The 21430-nt window shown below is 45.7% G+C and overlaps 1 long non-coding RNA gene across 1 annotated transcript; it reads left to right on the plus strand.

Annotated features, from left to right (window-relative positions):
- The first annotated feature begins 275 nt into the window (after positions 1-275).
- On the plus strand, positions 276-10889 carry LOC128352981 (uncharacterized). Its single transcript, XR_008320757.1, has 2 exons — positions 276-496; positions 10225-10889. It is a non-coding gene; the product is annotated as an uncharacterized LOC128352981 (long non-coding RNA).
- Positions 10890-21430: the final 10541 nt, after the last annotated feature.

A 21430-nucleotide genomic window follows, 5' to 3' on the forward strand; every position in this document is an offset into this window, starting at 1 on the left:
AGTTTGAGTTGGTATCAAGTACGGACAGAGGCGTAACGATAGGGGGGCAGGGGGGGCATGTGCCCCGGGTCCCACCCGCTAGGGGGTGCCAAAAAGTACCCCCGAAGATCCCCTGCCATTTTCGGGGGGAAAAATTTATTTATTTTTTGAGAGAGACAAAATTTTTTGAGTGCACTGCAGCGGTCCCCCCTCCCCCTCCCCCAGTCCCGGCGCCAGCTCCGGCACTGGGCGCCGCCGCCGCTTTTGCCGTTAGTGCCCGCTTTGCAAATTGCAGCTTCGGCGTCGGCAAGGCAACTCTCTTAGTCTGTCTCTCTCACACATTCCGAGTCCGAGAGTCCGCTGAGCTGGCCGGCCGGACCTCATTTTCAGCAGAGAGAGCTCCGCCCGCCCTTCCCCTCAGCTGCTGTTCCACTTCCTGGGGCTTGCTTTAGTTTCTCCCCCACTGTGGGATTGAGCTGCTGGGTAGCTGCGAAGGAGGGCAATCTCTGAAGACATGGTAAGCTTGGAGGGGTTTTATTCTGATGATCAAACTTCTTCCCCTCCCTGCTTTCCATCCTTGGCGCTTTCCTCTTCCTCCCTGTTTCAGGATTAAAGAAGATCTGCCCAGATCTCTCGTGGTCTCTAGCTCCCTTCCCCCCATTCCCTGATCATTTTATGCTGCAAAAGAATGATTTTTAAAATGGAAATGATCACCATCTTTCTCAGACGTATGGATTTCTCTTTGCATTGCATTGCATTGGTAAAGGGGGCCGTGGAGGGGGACGGAGCTTCCCTCCCCCCGCCACAGCCCCCTTTGCCTATGCAATGCAATGCATAGAGGAGAGGCAACAAGCCTCCCATCAGTGGCTTCTCACAGTCTTTTGCAATGGCTTGCATCTCTTCTGATGGGGGGGGGCAGTCTCCATTACAACCACTATCCGAGCCTCTCCTCTTGCAAACACCAAATGCAGCTTCTTGGGTTCAACTGTAGCGCCAGTTCATTGAAGGAGGCAGGCAGCGGTGCAGGCTCATGAGTCTCCTACTGTGTAAAAAGGGACATGCATGCCTTCTGGAAAGCTGTAGTTTGCAAACCTGGATGTGTGATGGGGAATGGGTGACCCCTTTCGCTTTCCAGTCATTCTGGAGAGGAGAAGGAGGGCGGCGGGACCCAGCCCCTTGGATCTGCGGTGGAGATAGGGTAAGGAGGACCAGTTTTGCTAATAGATCAAGAAGTTATTTCTAGCAGAAAGCTAGAGGGAAGGGTCCCCGTTGTTCTTCCTGCTCCACCCAGCTCTTCCTACCTTAGGGGTCATCCTCCCTCTCCTTCCCTTTTACACTATCTTCTCCTTCTTTTGGTCTCGTGTTGGTTCTGTTTACATCTGGATCTGTGTTGGCTGAGACCCTAGTTAGCCCTGGCTGCAGTCCTACTCACAATTTCTAGGGATAAGTAAGCTCCATTGAACTCAGTGAGACTTACTTCCAGGGAAATCATGCCTGGGATTGGGCTCCACAGCACATTTTGTTTTAAAACAGGGTAGAGTCTTCATTTTTTTTTTAAACTAAAGGGTTGTGCAGAAGCTTTTCCAGGGGTACAACTTAAAAGGGAGGAAAAGTAACCTCTATCCTTCTGTTCATCATGTTCCCAACTTCTGGCATTTTTAAAGGTTATTTAAAAAACACCAACAACCTCTGTGTGATTTCCCCATCCCCACCCCATGTATGTTTAAATTCAGATTGATTTTTTTTTTAATGGGGCTCATTAGTAGATGGCAGAACAATGAATCTTGTATTGCTACATTAATTTTGTATTTGTTGGTGGGGAAGGTGGGATCTAATTGTACTAAAGTAGCTGGGATTTCAGACTTGGAAAGTGCCTGCCTTTAACTTGTGTGGTGCTTTAAAAAAAAAAAAACTTGTAAGAATTCACCCCCAGAAATGTTGCTTGACTTGTATTTTTGAGCTGATATTATAGCAAAGTTATCTGAAAGATGGGTGTCAGATGTTTGGACAGGGGCGCAATTTCAGTGCTTGCCCTGGGCGCCATTTTCCCTAGATACGCCTCTGAGTACGGAGTGCCATCTGCATTCTGTTTGCAAACTCAGTTCATGGGGGGATGACAGAGAAGAAGAGGGTCCTTATAAATTGTAGAGCCCATCTGCCATAGCTAGAATATAGTAAGAGTCAAACAGATCCCCTTTAGCACCCCTCACCCCAAACATTCCCAAAATGTGTGTTTCCTTCCAGCTGACATAGGAAGACTTCAAATCAGTGTGTGACAAATATTATTTAGGCATCACTTGGTGAGTGCTGATCTATGGTGTTAGGCTTGGCTCAGGGGACGTGTACAGCCTACAGTCCTCTTCTCCTAAGCCCAATTTTAAAAAAACAATGGGGAAAACAGGCTGCTGCACCCTTCTCTGAAGCACAGTTCAAACCCCCCTCACCCCCCACTCCCCTACCCCCCACACACTCATTTGAGATGGTTAAGCCAGATGAGCTAACTTCTACTTCCAAAATTACCAGCAGGAAGCTTCCCTGCTTAGCAGGGGTGTAACTATAATAGGGCAAGGGGAGACAGTTGTCTGGGGGCCGCTTGCGGGGAGGCCCCAGAGGCTGCCTTGCAGGGAGGCCCCAGAGGCAAGTCACATGACTGACTCCCCCAGCCGCGCACCCACCCGGGCTTCCTTCAGTTGTATTCATCCTCCGAAATTGATGTGAGTGTTAAGACCTGGAGCTACTAGAACAGCATGTCTTTCTCTAGTACCATTAAATGACTTGCATCGTCCACAGTTTACAAAACCTTTTAAAAAATAATTTAGGATGATGTTCTATTGTGGCACATAGGAGAGATATAGATATAGATATAGATATAGATGCTTTTTGGTACCATTATTCAGCCTCATTTAAGATTTCTTTACTTCATGAGCTGAGCTTCTTCCGGCCACTTCCGACCGATGACAAAAACAGGGCGGCTGGGAGGAACGCTGCCGCCCCGAAGGTCTTAAAAGTAACAGAGCACCGGCGGGGGATATGTGGCGGGAGGGGTGAGTGCACCCTCCCCCGCCCTTAAAGGACTACCCCCGCCGGTGCCGAAGCACCGAAACGGACCCCGGAGCCGAAACGTTTCGGAGGCCTTCATGATGGCCTCCGAAACGTTTCAGGCACAAGCCTACTCAGTACTATCCCATTCATACTTTTCAATATGCAGGTCAATGGCAGGGAATGGGCTCTTCTTGCCATTTGTCTGCCCCACTCCTTGGAGATAAGGCAATGTGTAGAGGACCAACAGAACCAAGAGACTCCCCTTTCACACAGTCCATGGGGAAGGCATAAGTTGGGGGAGGAGAACAATGTTTAATTATTGGGGCCAATCAAAGTGTGATCATTGTCCTTGTTTTTCAGATGAACAACTCTTGAGAAACCAAACTACCAAAACAAAAAATCTTTATGAGGCCAAAATGTAACAAACAAAATCCAAACTTGACATTGGAGAGCTATAACTGGATCACCCATCTCTTTGTTTGTTGTTTGTTTGTTTTTAACAACTTTGTGGGGGCTCAGTTCAGATCTGGACCAAAGCTATGGGAATTTAATCCTTTCACCCTGAGCTGTTTCCCTAACTCTCCCAATTAAAAGCTACTATTTACCTGGTATGGGGAAACTTACAGGCCCCCTGCTGCTCCTTTACCAGCCTGGGCTTGCTAGAAGTCATCAACACGCATCCCCCACCCCATCTCCTTCCCCCAAGGTCCTCTTTCATGGATTCCCAGCTTATCAACAGAGGGTGACATTCTGCACAAAGTTCCATGCATGTTGTAATGACACGCATGCGATTGCGCAAGTGTGCTCTTGTGTAAATGCAAAAATTGCACGAATGCAGTTGCTCAATGCTATGGCCATTATTTCCAATGGCTATACTGTCATATAACTCCATTTGCACAATCTCTGTGTTTGTGCAAGAGTTCACTTGCAACTACATGCAGACAGAAGATTTGGGGTCTGGTTCAGTGCACCTAATGCCCTCAGTCTACATGGAGCCGCATCTAATTCCTGCTAGCCAAAATGGCAGAGGTGGCTAGCTCAGCATGGAGTGCACAGTCCCCAAGGAACAGAGGAAGCTGCCTTATACCAAGTCAGATGATTGGTCCATCTAGCTCAGTATTGTCTACATAGACTGGCAGCGACTTCTCCATGTTACAAACAGGAGTCTCTCTCCATCCTATCTGGAGATGCCAGGTAGGGAACCTGGAACCTTCTGCATGCAAGCATGCAGTTGCTCTTCCCAGAGCAGCCCCATCCCCTGAAGGGAATATCTTACAGTGCTCACACATGTAGTTTCCCATTCAAATACAAACTGTGGTGGACCCTGCTTAGTAAAGGGGATAGTTCATGCTTGTCCCACAAGACCAGCTCTCCTCCTTTCACAAGAAGGGCAATAGATTGATGCACAACGCTTTGCCTCGTTGTTTTGCACTAGTCAGATTCCATTGTAGCACTAATTGCGCAACAGTAGTGAGAGATGCTGACATCTGCTTGCAGCCACAGTTACTTTGTTTAGTATGATAAAAAGTGATAAAACAGTAAACAAGCCACTACAGGGGAAAGCAGGTCGAGATGGTCCAGTTGCAAGACCATAACAGTAAGGAAGTCCATATAGACTATACATTGTACATAGGAAGTATGCCATTCCCCAAACTCCAAAACACTAACCTTCTCATGGTCCCAAATAATCCCAGGCAATAATGCATTGGATCTAAATCTGCTTGTTAGAAATGCCGCACAGAATGCTAGCCAGATGTTACAGGGTTCCACCTTGCCTTGACAGTTCAAGTTGCAACAGACCGGACATGATTTCACATGACATGGCCCATGGGTGTTCTGAAATGAGCTGTGAACATTGTTTCCTCTGTGGCATACATATTGGATGCTGTGAAAACATTAGTAGGGTCAAGTGGAATTTTACGCTTGAGGAGTTTTATGTGATTAGATGTGGTCCAAATTCAGAAAATAGATTGCTTTTCTGAACTGACTCTGGAGATTTGCATTCTTGTTTAATGAATAAACCGTAAAAGAGCCCCTCCTTCCTTCTTATTCCAACACAGATCTTACCTTGTGCTTACCTTCAGCAGCATAAACATATATTATCTTCAAATGTTCAAACACTTGCAATAGTTAAAATGTAAGAATTGGGGGAAATGCCTGTCTTCCTACTTCTCCATGTTCATGAGCTGGTGCAGGAATGGCCAACAACGTCTACATTCTTTGCAGGCCAAGATATTCTCTAGACACTAGTCCAAGAACCAAAATAATCTGGCTTCCTCATAGGTGGTATGACTCCATAATAAAGTTGGCATCATACATCAGTAAAAAAAAACCTCAGAGGTATAGAGCGCATGCAGTTTGAAAGTATGAATGAAAAACTGAAGAATAAATGTGCTTTCTTCAAGAAATATTTGGGGTCTTTAGCTTTCTGGAGCAGAAATTGGATAGTAATATTTAATTTGGACCTAATGCTTCTTCTTACTAATATAACTGAGTAAAATGTTTCTAAATCATAAAGCTAAAAGTAAAGTTGTGCCGTCGAGTCGGTGTCGGCAGTATGATATGATACCTTTCAACATCTTCCTATATCACTGCTGCCCGATATAGGTGTTCAGCAGGGATTCGAACTGGCAACCTCTGGCTTGATAATCAAGTCATTTCCCCACTGCGCCATTAGGTGCACCATTGAAGCATACCACGGTTAAAATGAGGTAGAGCCATTTGGTTCACATTAATTTGCTTCCTTCATTAATTTGCTGGATCATGCCCACAGGGCATCCATGATAGTGGTATAACAGCGGATGAAATCAGTGTTCTCTCTAAATTCTAAAGTTCAGGATAAACAAAGTATGTACTGCTTGTGCAAGAGGGGTGGGGTGGGGGGTGCAATTTTTGCTGCCTACCTTTCCCTCTGCAGTGGGGTCTGAAAAACTGCTCCAAAGGATCCAAACCCACCTTGTGATTATTTTAATGAAAGGCGGTATATAAATTTAACAATAAAAATAAAAATGTAAACAAAACCAGGGGCATATTTTTGGGAGAACCACATGGGGCTGCAAAGAGAAGGGAGTATTAGCAAAATTCATCTTTTATAAAAGCAAAATGCACTTCTACAAACAGAAGACAAATCTGGATACTGCCCATTATTATTTTTCTCGCAGCTGATCCACCGAAGTGTCAATGATATTCACAAAACATCCTATTAATATAACCAAACTTGCCAAAAGTTGGATATCATTACACCATTTGTACAATACAGTGAACAATCCCAACTCCCAATGAAAATGAGGGGAGTAATAAAAATGACTTTTACAAATGCAATGGTGAATAATGGAACAATCCTTGTTAAAAATGGGAGAGGGATCGTGGAAAGATTCTTTTAAAAATGCAGTGAAGGGGCAGAATAATAGAACAATCCCTGTTCAAAGGGGAATATGGAAAGATTCTTTTACAAAAACACAGAAGAAACAATTGAAAGATCCCTTTATAAGATTGGAGGAGGGAATAATGAAACAATCCCTGTTAAAATGGGGGGTAATACACCCACCTCCCAATGTACACACTGTACTCATAAATTTGATACTATCCACAACATCCCACAACAGAGGGATCTATTAGTATATATTTTTAAAAGAATGCCAAGAACTTCTCACCTTCTCATGCATATATAATAGACTGAGAAAGAGACAGTGTCCATTAAGTGGAAGTCTATTATTTAAAGCAGAAAAATGTACTCTTTGGATGCACAGAGCTGTGCCTTTTGTTGATAGCTTTTGTATTGTAGTATCTTTCTTTTCAGTGCTGTCTACACATACCAGTAAGTGATAGCCTCTTTTTATCTTGTCCCCCATAGGATCTAATGAAAAGAAATGCATTCTGCATATGCTCAGAGAATGTGTCCTCTGTTGACAGTTTCTAGAATGTACTTCTTTATAGACAGCACAGAAAGAGACAGACATCAGTGTGTGATTAAACATATCACAACTTTATTAAAACATAAAATTAGCTACCTATAAAATTATAGGTAGCTATAAAATTAGCTACCAGTGTGAAGGAGTTACCTATAATTGCTCCTTAAAAGTTGCTAATACATGTTGGCATTGGCAACTAAGTGCAATGAACTTGTCACTAGTCCTCGGAACCCAATTTATAACTTTTTGATTGCAATCAACAAATTGAATTCTTGGGGAGGGGTATGTATAGCCCAAAATTCAATAGCTGCAATCACTTGGTGGAAATGCTGCTGATAAATTTCTGCCTGGTTCATCTATAGAACATGATTGAGGAAACTGCATCTGCTGAATTTCTGCCTGAACACATCTCTTCTCAGCTCAAGGTCAAATTGAAAGGCCAAGGCAAAATTTGGTGTATTAAGCCTAATTTACAAAGACAGCATAGTATACAAGACTGTAGCAAGTCTTTACTAATTACATGGCATGGAAATTAAGATGGCCTATTTGAAATTTCTACAGTTTTTAGAGGAAAATTGTTAGCACCACCCTATGATCATGACCCAGGCTTAGAACCCAGCTCAGTGGGTTCGTCTCGAGGTTGAGCCAAACCAGGCGTGGTCCAGCTCAAGGATGAACCAGCTTGACCTCGAACCGGTTCACACATCCCTCGTGCAAGCAAGTCCTACTTGCTCTAACCCAGAAATCTGACCCAGAAGATTAGGAGTGTCACGTAACCCACTCCAGCCTATTGATGTTACTTGTCTCGCAACAGTTCCATATTTTGGCCAGAGTTGGATTATGGTTTATAGGCTGTTCCCACATGGAATCCCTCCATTAGTTCTAGGGGTGTGCACGGAACCGTCTGGCCCAGTTCGGTTCAAGGTCAGACTGGCCTCAAACGGAACCTGGCCAGTTTGGTCCAGTCCCCAAGGAAACCTCCCCCGCCCCGGTCTGGTCCCTCACCGACCCACGAACTTTAAAAAAAAAAAATTAAAATGTAAAAAGGAACTACCTGTAGCCCCTTCGGTGGGCTTGCTGTAACCTGGGTTCCAGGCCCCGCAGAGGGCATTTGCACATGCGTGGCGGCAGCCCAAATGGCGGCTGCTCGCTTTTATGGAGGCCCAAAAGGGTCAAAAAGACTATGTTTACCTGGCCGCGGCAGTGATGAGGGAGGTCGGTGGAGGGAGAGGGAACACACACACCCCGTGGCTACAGCAAGCCACCCGAAGGGGCTACAGGTAGTTCCTTTTTACATTTTACATTTTTTTAAAAAACAAAGTTCGTGGACCTGCCAGACCAGACCCAGTGGTCCAGGTCCAGTCCAGATGGAACCGGGGGGTGGTTGGTTCGATCATGGACCCACGAACCCCCGGACCGAACCGCGAACTGCCAGACTGGTTCTGCACATCCCTAATTAGTTCAACTCCCACTGTGGCCTCAACTCCTGACTCCAACATGGATTCTTTGTTATTTAGGTATATCTTAGAAATGTTTTGATAAAATCCCCAGAATATCTCCTTTAATTTTGTACTACTGAGTGTATATCCATGAAACTTCATTAAAACAAACTTCTGACTCCTGTGAGCTCTCAGGGTCAATATTGTCTTCATCATATCTCCTAAATTCAATGCAGCTGCAACTTAGGTATACTACAGAACCAAACACAAACACAAAACAAGACCAACCTGTGAATGAATGGCTCTACTAGCAACTCATCCTAATTTCATTCTCATCAAGATTTTCTCTTTATGTCTGCTACAAGTTTGCTTTTCTACACACCTTCTCTGCAAGCGAGATTTTTCGCACTCCTTTTCATTAAAAGTTTTCTCCCAAAATCTGCAATATCTTTGTACTTCATCACTGTGGGAATTAATCAAAGGCACACTATCCTCCCTTCTCAAAGGGCCAGAGACTATGTTCAGATTCACCTGTGGGAAATAACAGATATACCGGTCTGAAAACACAGGAAGTCCTTGTTCTTCATAGTAACAGATATGTGTGAGGGATTCAGAAATGGGCTGAAGTTTCTACATCCTGCTGTGTATCTCTGATTTCCTTCATTGTGTTAAGAAATTCTTTGCTTTCCACACTCCTCGATATGAAGTGAACTCATCTCTGAAGCACTGAAAGAGCCCTGGCAGTTTGTACATTGAATCTGAACTCTGTCTCTGCAACAGAGGACAGGAAGAGGAAAAGAGAAGTATGAAGCTTAAGTTTAAGTCCCAAGTGTAAATTGATGTTAAAAAATGGAAGCAGGTAGCTTTTCTTAAAATTTGAAATGAGAAAAATAAAAGATGGCTGATAGCCAGACTAAATTATTCAACAACAGTCCCACTGAAATTACTGGGACAAGTTTAGTCATGTCTAATTTGTCCCATTCATGTCAGAGGGACTAATCTTTGCTGCAGAAACACCTATATCAGGCAGCAGCAATATAGGAAGATGCTGAAAGGCATCATTGCATACTGTGAGGGAGATGGCAATGGTAAATCCCTCCTGTATTCTACCAAAGACAACCACAGGGCTCTATGGTTGCCAGGAGTCGACACTGACGCGACAGTGTAATTTTACTTTACTGTACTTTACTCATGAGTACTTTAGCTAGTATGTCTTGCATTCTGTCCTCCATTTGTATCTTATTGCATGGTGAGGTGTTTTTTTGTTTTTTGTTATTGTTTTTTGCTTTTCTTTAATAAGCCACAACACAAATTTTGAAAGAGGTTAATTTTCCTTTTCATGGGCATTTATTACACTCTTTTCCACTTCTGAATACAATTTTCTTATTGTCAACCTTGATGCTAAAACGGTTTTGAGGAATACATTCCTCACTTGGAACTATTTGATCTTGCTGTAGCTTATGTGTGCTATGGAATCAGATCCTCATATTAGCATGCGGTAATGTAAGGAACAATGATTATAAAGGTGGTGGTGTTTCAAATTTTGACTGAAGCCAAGATCAAAAGCTGAAAGTTCACTAATCTCAAAACCTGAGACATCCTTCCTCTTTTCTAAATATACAGGTGTATGTGAAAGGCTAGCACAGGCCATAGGCATATTTGTACTATATGTAGCAGTACTTTGATCCCAAATAAAAAAATCCCAAATAAAAAAATAATCCTAGGTCACAGCTGCAAGTTGTAATAATGGAAGTTGATGTGAGGAAAGAGATTGGTGAAATGGCTGTTGATCTCACAAAGATACAGAAGTCTGCATACATAGGCAGCATTACTGTGGTTCTGTCTTCTTGTAGGCGTATTCTCCGTGAATGGCAAGTCCCACCTGAACCAAGCCAACCTCCCTCTGAGAATTCCAGTTGCTTACCTGCGCTAGAAAAAAATCCAGGGTGAAAAGAAGCTGGACAGCCTCAACAATTTAAAACATGATAGATTCTACAGAACAGTCTTTAATATGAGAGAATGAAAATGCCTACATTTGTTTAAAATGTTAAAGTCCTTTCAATGACAATATTTTTAAGATGTTCACATTTTATGTTTTAGTATTCCAGTACTGTTGGTTCATTGTTTGGTACTACAGCTTTATCAGCAGAATGTGCAGCAGATGGCCTGCATTTGCATTAGCCTTCTGGAAAAGGAATCTACTTCTACCAACATAAGCTGTAAGCTTTACTTTGCAAGCTTATAAAGAATTGGTCAGAACAACATATTTCTTTAAAAAGTTAGTCCAGTTCTCGCAGACCCTCCATTTTGCAAAGAAGAAGCTAGTCACACACCAGCTGTGTCATCTGCACATGCATTTAGTTCCAAAAGTGTTTGTTAAGATTATTTAGGTTTCTTTCATTACACTCTAAGACTTTAAAAGACCTTCCTTTTTTGTCCTCTGGCAGTAGTTAATTTCGTTTGTCACTTGTTATAGAGTGGAGCTATGTGGAGCTAAAATATATTATTTGCTCTAGTCTGTATTGGATAATTTATTACATTAAGAAACCAATAATTTTCAAATATAATCAGATTTAAGGTTTTAATAAGATTCATCCTCCTATTCACACTTGCTTAATTTAAGGATATTAAATCTGCTCAGGAATGAGCTGCTTTTCAAAGCCATGTGTGCCTATTATAGGATTTTATTCCTGATGTGTTAATAGGATTTAATTATATTAGCTTCATAGTCAAGAGACACACCACAATAGTCAAATTTGATAAAAAGAATCAAGCAAAAACAATGCTAACAAAGTACTGACCAATCAAGTTTGCTTCGAAGAATAAGGCCGCCTTCTGACATAACACGAAACCAGAGGTATACATGCCAGCTATTCGAATTTGTGGTCGTCCGAATGTGTGAAACCCAACTGCGGCTCCATTTTTTACCTCAAACCTGAATTTGAACCGTTGGTTTGTAGTGAGTTTTGCTGCTGAAACCTCAGTTTCCAAAGGGCTACTGTTTCATCCGAATGCTGCTGCCACCATAACCTGGGTTTTGTGCTCTAGACACCACCGTACACTGTGCCTTGCCAGTGCAGAAGCACCTTGCCACCACACTGTACAAGTTGGCCTCCAACGCAAAATACCTTACACTCAGCAACCTGTTTGCAGTGGGCACCATGAGGGCATGCGGAATTTCCCATGAAGTTGTTCTTCTCTTGAATGAGCTCTTCCTTGGGGATGTGATCTGGGAGGGCAAATCCCAGGAGGTGATGGCAAGGTTCCTGCAGAAAGATTTCCCAGCCCTAATTGGGTGTATAGATGCCACACATGTGGAGATTTTAGCGCCCCCTCCCCCACATCACATAAGAACATAAGAACAGCCTTGCTGGATCAGGCCCAAGGCCCATCTAGACCAACATCCTGTTTCACACAGTGGCCCACCAGATGCCGCTGGAAGCCACAGGCAGGAGTTGAGGGCCTGCCCTCTCTCCTGCTGTTACAACCCTGCAACTGGTACTCAGAGGCACCCTGCCTTTGAGGCTGGAGGTGGCCTATAGCCCTCCAACTAGTAGCTGATGATAGACCTCTCCTCCATGAAGTCATCCAAACCCATCTTAAAGCCATCCAGGTTGTTGGCTGTCACCACATCTTGTGACAGAGAATTCCACAAATTGATTATGTGTTGTGTGAAAAAGTACTTCCGTTTGTTGGTCCTAGATTTCCTGGCAATCAATTTCATGGGATGACCCCTGCTTCTAGGGTTATGTGACATGATGAGCAGCTGCAAGCACTACTACCACATGACCTTGCAAGCTGTTGTAGACTCCACAGTGCATTTCATGGGTGTGTATACTTGGGTCTCTGGGAGAAGCCACAACACATCCATTTTCTGGACTTCTTCTCTTGCAGCCAAACTGAAGCACAGGACTTTTGTCTCTGTACCCCCTGATATTGTCAGTGGTCACCCTGACAAGCCAATCATATTTGGGGACAAGGGATACAGCTTTCAGAAGTGGCTGGTTACTCCCTACCGACACCTCAGAGCACCATCAAGAGGATCTTCAACTTCCAGCACAGCAGTGTCAGAATGGTTGTTGAGCAGGCTTTGGGGAGGCTGAAGTCCCATTGGCACACCCTCTACACCTTGCTGGATGTGGAGGAGGAGCTGGTCCCACAGGTGATAGTGGCCTGTTGCATCCTTCATAACATTTGTGAGTCAAGAGGAGACGTCCTGCTGCTGGGCCATCTGGATCTACCAGCCCCTCAGGCAAGCGAGAGCAGCGGCGGCCAGATGTCCGAGCAAGACAGGGCTGTGGCACCCGCCCCCACCAGAGAGGATCCATAGCAGCAGCAGGGAAGTGTGGGCAGTAAGAGCAGCATTTGCAAGAAATGCCTGGGAGCATGCCCCACTGCCCCAGCAACAAGACAGACAGGTGTGTTGTGATGGAAGGGCATGCCGCTTTTGAAGGTTGAATGATGCCACTATACACAGCTGTGGTTCCATAAAGGCTCCATAAGGAATGCACCTGGAGCGGTCCATGGCAACCCTCCAAATGTTAAAACTATTACGGTGATAACATTTGGCACCACACATGTGATGTGTGCCTCTGGCTATGTTACTTGCCCTTTAACAGCAGACCCTGTGTGCTGGCCTGGGGGGAGGGCAGGGAGTCAGGTGTCAAGTGTTGCTACTCTGCTGGCATGTCAATGCCAAAGGCTCTGAAGGGTTTCAACGGGGGTGGGGTGGGGGGAGCCTGACTTGCTCTAGGGGAGAGGCCGGCTGGTTTGCTCAGCTTTGGGAAAGAAGGAATTGGGGCTTGGGAGGGGTGGCTTTGGATCCCCATGAGGCATGCCCAGTTTCTGCAAGCCTGGGGACCCAATGCCCTTTTACTGATGCCCAGAACAAAGCTGTTCAGGAGCACACCTGGTAACAAGTGGAAGGAAACCTTTGGTGGTCCATCATTACACAGTCAAAGTGGGAAGAGAGGGTCACAATCCTCTCTTCCCGGAGGAGGGAGGGAGGGAGGATTCCCCAAGTCCATTCCTCTCAAACCAGTCGTAGGCACCAAACTGCATCACTTCTCACAGGGCACCATTCCTTCTTGCACCAACCAAGCCAACAAACCGCCCCCCCTCACCTCAATTTCTTGGGTAAAGTGGGGCATCCCTCCCCCAAGACCCCATAAGTACTCAAAAGTGCCCCCTTTGCCATCCTGGAGTTGTCCATTATTGTGCTTGTGTGTGACCATGTACTTTTATGGTTCTCGCAAGGGCAGCGCTGAAAGTGGTGTGAGGAAAGTGTTAAAATGCCTTTGCCATGCCAAAGGTGGGGGAACTATGCCCAAAAGGCATGAAGGGTATTCTCACACATCGCTTAACCCAGGCTAGGGCAGCCCAGTCTGGACTAGGTTGTGCATGTGAGGCACCAAGAGCGAGCCTGAGCGCAGCACTGCCCCCGCACAAAGCCCAATTTTTTAACCCAGAGTTTAACCCATTTGGGTAACTGCCACCAGGTTAAATGGCTTCCCGCTGGCCCACCGCCAGCCATTTCTGTCAGCGAGTTGGGGGAAGGAGCAGCCATGTGGAGCACGGAGGCTGCTCTAATGAGAGCAGCCACTGTGCTTGCGCCCTGGGGCACCCTGGGATGTGGGAGGGGGGAAGTCCTCCCACTTCCTTCACCGTTTGCCACACCACTGGTTGTGTGGGCACACAGTGCTGCAGGGGGAAGGATGGTGGCTGCTTGTCTGTCAGGAAAGGCAGGCGAGCTCCTGTCTTCCCCGCAGCCCCACCACCACCCTCCCCAGCAAGGTCATGTGCACAACCTCATGATCGTGCTAGGCATGCCCCTTCTATCATTGTAGCCAATGGCTGAAGCTTCACTAGCGGCTGACAGCTTGGACTTGAAATGGCACGAGCAGAACTGAGCTTGCTGGGATGTAGCCCGGATGGGCTAGGAAGATGGAGGGGTCCCTCTGGCCAGAATCCTGAGGTTGTGAAACTGTGGTTGAACGATCATCTGTGGAATGATTCCCAACTTCACGGATTAAGCACAGGTTTGTCAACCCAAGGTTTCTTGCTATGTCCGAGTGGGCCCTAAGGCTTACTAATTTTAACAATGGCCTTTTCCAGACATCATATGGAACCACAGTTTAATCTTGGTTCTGCATAATGTTCCCAAGCCTCCAGCTCACGTGGAAGCAGGATTTAGGGGTATGCACAAAACCAGCTTGCCCAGTTCAGTTTGAGTCCGGACCAGACTCAATCTGGATCGGGCATATTCAGTTTTGTGCACCCCCAACACACACACCCAACCCCAACCCCAATACGGCTCGAGATCAAGGCGGTCCGGGGTTTGAAAAGTTTTTTTAAAAAATTGTTTTAATAACTCACTGCTGGGCCCAGGGTAATTTTGCCACCTCCGGGGGGAGGATTCTGTCTTGGCCATGGAGGGTGTCTCTGAAGCTTCCCCCTCCCCTTGCTGGCTTCCCCCCAGTCCCTTTTTCAGCCCAAACCAGACCTGGGTACGCAAATAGTCCATGTGCATGTGTGGCAGCCTTCAAACTGGCCACAAGCCAGGAGAGGGCTGGAAAGGCCCCAAAATGGGCCAAACCAGCCTGGAAAAAAACAGGCTGTGGTCAGGTAATCAGGCCACTGTATTACACTGATTCACCTCATATCTAAATGTAAGAGACAACACATGGCAGTTAAGATATGTTATAAAACATTAAGTTAAAGCAAACCTAAGAAATTAAAGCATGCAATTTTTAAAACAATATTTTTGGCCCTTGTTCAGAGTTATACCAGTGCTCTCAGGGCACTGTGTCTCATGTAACTCTGTTTACCTCACATCATTGGATCCACAATAGGGTAAATCCACATCACAAGAGCTTAGCATTTCCTTCTTCAATAATGGCAGGTCCAGTAGCTTGATGCTGTTTTGTATTCCTTTTTTCAACAAGATAGCAAGCATTAAGCAAGGAGTGCTCAGGTAACCTAAAAGGTCCCTCCCAACAATAAGATTCTATGATTCATTGGGAAATACTCCCACTTGGGTTCTTTGCACTTCACCTGGGCTCCAAAGTGAGGTGGTTAATGTAGCTCCTTCCTCTCCCCTGCCTTGCACTCACCTTGCTCCTAGAGAGAGGCAAGTCATCCTGGGCTACTTAGGTAATATCTCCTCCCTTAAACCCCTTAGTTTCCCAGCTATATCAATCTGTATAACTGAAGCCTGATTCTCCCTTAGATCCTACAAAGGCAGTAACCTTTCACCCCTGACTACCTAGCATCCTCCTCCTTCATCTGCCCCATCCTCTTATTTGCTCTCTCCCTGCCAACCCTGCCTCCCATCTGGGTCCCCCCACAGCGGCTTCCCTTCCACTCCTGGTGAGGCTCCATAGGATCATTCGGGCCAGCCAAGTTCTAAGATGTGAGAGATCCATACTGTGCCCAGGAACTTGAGCCATGGCTTTAAGCCCTCCCAAGTACTTGTTCCCAGTTCTACTCCTGACATCCAACCATGTCCTTTTCTGATTGTGTCCGGCATATAACCCCAGGATTCAGAGGTCTCCACTGCCTTGCCTCATGATGCCCATTCATATTAGCAGGCCCATTTTCACATACAATGAAAGCACATTTGATTCTCTCTCTCTCTCTCTCCCTCCCTCCCTCCCCACACTAATGCCATCTAGACATGTTGTTAATAAGGGACAGAATGTAGTGCGGCTCTTACTAAATCTGGAGGTGAAATCTCCACTGAATGGCATAGTGCTGAGCATTTTTCTTCTCTCAGAAGAAGGAAAACCAAATGTACGTTTTAGTCAGTGTAGGTTTTACATTAATTGTACAGATCAATTTAACTCAAACCAATCTAAGCTGCATGTGCAACTTATTTAAGCTGCACAATCCCCATGTTCTGAACTGGCACAATACCAATACCATTGGTAGATGTTCATGGGTTCAAGAAGGAGAGGAAATTGTACAGGCTGCTTGGATACATTAAAGGTAAAGTGTGCCATCAAGTCGATTTCGACTCCTGGAGCCCACAGAGCCCTGTGGTTTTCTTTTGGTAGAATACAGGAGGGGGGTTACTATTGCCTCCTCCCGCACAGTATGAGATGATGCCTTTCAGCACCTTCCTATATCGCTGCTGCCCGATATAGTACCAGCGGGGATTTGAACCAGCAAACTTCTGCTTGTTAGTCAAGCATTTCCCCACTGCACCACTTAAGGTGACTTTCAGATACATTACTATACTGTAAAAGTCAGAATGGATATGTGGATGATTTCTTACAGTTCTGCATCTCTCTCTCTCTCTCTCTCTCTCCATCTATCTATCTATCTCTATCTCTCTATCTCTCTCACATACACACACACACTACATCACCAATGACCTCCCAGTCTTTGTATGACCAAAATGTCTTTTTTTAAGCAATCAGATAATTCACCTCTGCACCCCTCCATTCCTGAGACTCCTACATACATAGCTAATGGATCTAGCTGTTTATTTCTGCACAATACACTTTTCACAAAAGCTCACCCAAAGTAAGCCTGTTCTGTTTTCCCTCTTCTCTTCCAACATCTTTTTGATGATTGAGCTCATGGGTTTATACAGTTCACAGAAAGGCAGCGCACGATTATGAAAAGCAAGGGCATTAAACATTTCCTTGATTTCTTCCTTTCCTGTGGCTAATTAAGTTAATGGCAAACAGTCACGGAAATCAAAGCCCTTTTTGCAGTGGCACTGTTGGGCAGACGACGATGGGAGGGAGGCCATGACTGCTGCAGTCTGCATAGCTCATCAGTTTCTCCACCAGCATCATTTGAAATTGATCGGAAATGTTGGCTGTGATCAAGTCTGCATGAAAGCTAGAAGTGCAGTCATCAGGGTTTCCGATGCTTGCAAACTCTGAGATGTGAAACAGAAACACTTTCCATAGCAGAATCAAAAGAGAACAGGAAAATACTCAACACGGAGGCTGTTCACATGCGCAGCCTAGGCTAGGCTGTGCGTGTAAAGCACTAGGATAGAGCCCGATCCTGGCACTGCCCCCACACCAAGCCCAAATTTTTAACCCGGCGTTTAGCCGAGGCAACCTCGGCCAGCCATCATCTGGGCAGTCGCCACTGGGTTATATCGCTTCCCCCCAGGCCGCCACCATTTCCGGCAGTGAGCCAGGCGGTGGGACGGCCACACCGAGTATGATGGCTGCTCTAATGAGAGCAGCCATCATGCTTGTGCCCCGGGGCACCTTGGGATGCAGGAGGGGGGAAATCCTCCTGCTCCCAGGCTGCATTCACCGCACTACCGCTAATGTGGGAGCCCAGCGCAGCAGAGGAGAGAGCAGCCGCTGCTCATCCGCCAGAGAAGGCAGGCAAATTCCTGCTTTAACAGTAGCCCCAAGGTTGTGTGAAAGACCTCACTGTGTCATCCTGTGGACATTTCACTTCCAAGTCTGCAGGTTATGGCACATTTGAAGCCGCTATCACAGATACTGTGTATATTTATTGGAAGTCTGCTTTTCTTCAACAAACATGCCATGTCAAGAAGCAACACTTATTTTGAAGCAGAAGAAATGTAATAGAGCATCATTTGTTGTTATTTAGGGCTCCCCCCCCCGCTATTTTGATTGCAAAGCTATCGACTGAAATATCAAGTGAAAAGCTAATGTTAGAAGACAGTTCTTCCAAAAACTCAGTTTCATTTAATGAAAGACTGGGAAAGAGGTTAATAGCTATTGTTGTTTGTCCCTTCTCAAAGAGCAAGTGACACTACACACTTACATCAGTTTTATACCAGTTTAATTGTTATGGCTTCCTATCAAAGAATCCTGGGAGTTGTGTCTTCTGTAGCACTCTTGAAGTAGTCACTTGGGATTTCTCCTTATTGTGCAGTTTATAATTGTTGCACTTTTTATTTTTATTTTTTATTGTATTGTATAGTTTTTATTTAAACCACCTTGAGCTGGTTCTGAGAAAGGTGAAGTAGAGACATTTCAAATAAATATTTTGCTGTGTAAAGATTCTCTCTTAGATAACCTTAGCTCTTCCCTCCCTGAACTACAGTTCCCAAGCTTCAATAGGGAGAGAATTTGTTTTTTTGTTTGTTTGTTTGTCTGTCTGTTTGTTTATTATTACATTTATATCCTGCTCTCCCTCCAAGGATCCCAGAGTACATGGCTATGTTTATCTTCACAACAACCCTGTGAGGTAGGTTAGGCTGAGATAAGGAGAGAAGAGCTGGTCTTGTGGTAGCAAGCATGACTTGTCCCCATAGCTAAGCAGGGTCTGCCCTGGTTGCATCTGAATGGGAGACTTGATGTGTGAGCACTACAAGATATTCCCCTCAGGGGATGAAGCCGCTCTGGGAAGAGCATCTAGGTTCCAAGTTCCCTCCCTGGCTTCTCCAAGATAGGGCTGAGAGAGATTCTTGCCTGCAACCTTGGAGAAGCCGCTGCCAGTCTGTGAAGACAATACTGAGCTAGATAGACCAATGGTCTGACTCAGTATATGGCAGTTTCCTATGTTCCTATGCATGACTAGCCCAGAGACTTTCATGGCTGAGTGGGGACTTGAACTCAGGTCTAATGGTGTGACTTGACTAGCAAGCCAGAGGTTGCCGGTTCAAATCCCTGCTGGTATGTTTCCCAGACTATGGGAAGCCCAGACTATGGGAAACACCTATATCGGGCAGCAGCAATATAGGAAGAAGCTGAAAGGCATCATCTCATACTGCGCGGGAGGAGGTAATGGTAAACCCATCCTGTATTCTACTAAGAAAACCACAGGGCTCTGTGGTCGGCAGGAGTCGACACCAATTCAACGGCACCCTTTACCATTTCAACGGCACACTTTAAGGTACTTCACCTTACCTCCCCAGTCCTAGTCCAACACTCTAACCACTGTGCCTCACTGGTGCCACACCAAGTGGCACACGCTTCGGCCACTTCCGTTGCAACACTGACCAGGGTGCAGGGAGGGACGCTGGAGTCCCATGTGCCCACTTTTTATGAGAGCGCCAGTGGGGAAGAAGTGGCGGGGCAGGGGCTGGCAGGTAGGCAGCACCTCCCCTGCCCCTTAAAGGAAGCCCCCCACCCTATGAACCGTCTCAATCACCGGTCCAGAGAACTGGTTCAGCGCTCTAGAATGGAGTGCGGAGCAGTTCTGTGCACATCCCTATTGAAACCAGGGATCTAGATGGAAGAACCATATAGGAAGGGCATATAATACAGATCTATCCTGCATGAGTATTGTATTCCCTGGCAACTAAGCAATGTTTGCATGGGATGAAATCATATTACTGTCGTAACATATGACTTGGTCCTATGGAATAGGTGTTTTTATTTATAAGTTCACAAGTTTTGCAAGAACCATGAGGGTCAAACCAAAGGCACTAAACCCCCAGCAGCATCATTCCAGACTTCCAAATTTTAAGCAACCACCTCAAGACAGCAACCCCTAAAAGTCTACCCACTCCCTTTTCAGATTAATTCCACCAGTTCTGTCTTTTGGCCAAAAAGTAAAGGGAGTGCAGTTATCACTATGCATTCCTGCTGGCTGGAGACAAAATTATTTTTAAAAGACTCTTGATGTGGTTCAAAGGCTATTTATAGATCACCCCCATCATCACCTAGATCTTACCATGATTAAGAGGAATGGTAATTATGACTGTCCACAGGTCAGATGCATGCCCAGGGTCTCTTTGGGGGGCATGAACAGGGACATACTCTTGGCTCTCTTGGTTCCTATCAGCAGCCCCCCACAATACATCTGAAACAGGTGAAGTTGCTTGTCCAGTAGCTTGTCAAACAGCACAGGGGGTGAAACAGTCAAAACCTTCTTGGCCATATACATGGACAATCTATTTTGTAGGTTTATTCTGGACCAATCAAAAAGCAACCAGATTAGACCAAATGGCAATTCCCACTCACTCATCCCACTGTTAGGAAGTGCACTGAGAACGCACCTCCTGGATCGAATCTTTCTGAAGCACAGATCTCTGGCATAATGATATGTGATGTTGAAATGCCATTAACTTGAGAAGATTATCAGTAAAAGCAAGCAGATCTCTTCAGACAGAAGAGCAAGTTCCCAAGATTCTGCCACACTCTAGAGTGGCCAGAAGCCAGGTAGGGCTATATCAGTAAAGGATCACTATCAAGATAGGGTCAGACCCCATCCAAATAGGTATGTTCACAGGACAGATTTTCAAACCAGGTTCTGGTTTGAGCTCAAAATGAAATGCAAAATGGTCAAGACTTTTCATCAAAAGAGCAGCCAAACCAGCTATTTCAATGAAACAGACTCAAAATGTTTTAACTGTTTCAAGTGTTCTGGCCTATAGATGTGCACGGATCCGCAGAGCTGCGGTCCGCCACTGAGGTGGGGGTTCCTTTAAGGGCGAGGGGAGGGTGTACTTACCCCTCCCACCGCTTTTCCCCCGCCGGTGCACTTTTTTGCCAAGTATTTGGGGTGGCAGGATACCTCCCTGCTTCCCCTTCCCCCTCTCGGCTGCAAAAGGCTTCAGAAAGCCTTTTGCACGTGTGCACATCGCATACACCTGTTATGTCTCTGTGCCGACATCTCACGTCACGGAGATGTGATGCACGCGACGTGCACATGCGCAAAAGTCTTTCTGAAGCCTTGTGCAGCCGAGAGGGGGAAGGGGTGGCAGGGAGGTATCCTGCCGCCCCAAATACTTGGCAAAAAAATGCATGCCAGCGGGGGGAAAGCGGTGGGTGGTGTAAGTACACCCTCCCCCCACCCGTAAAGGAACCCCCACCCCAGCAGTCGAACCACAAACTGCCAGAAGATCAAACCAGTCCAGAGGCCTGTAGAATGGCCTCCGGACCGGTCTATGCACATCACTATTCTGGCCATAGGGAACAATAGGGAACTCGAAATACCCCATTGTTCCCCATGGGTAGCTCCTAGGGACACTAATGTGGGTTGGGTGGTAGGGCATGATGGGTGCTACCTAACACCCAACCTACAAAAGAAATAGGCAAGTGGGCAATTTTTAATGAGTTTGTAACCATTCCCCCAAAGCCCTATAGAATCGGGGGGGGGGGGACAGAG

The sequence above is a fragment of the Hemicordylus capensis genome, chromosome 4 (assembly GCF_027244095.1).
Source record: "Hemicordylus capensis ecotype Gifberg chromosome 4, rHemCap1.1.pri, whole genome shotgun sequence".
Taxonomy (NCBI): domain Eukaryota; kingdom Metazoa; phylum Chordata; class Lepidosauria; order Squamata; family Cordylidae; genus Hemicordylus; species Hemicordylus capensis.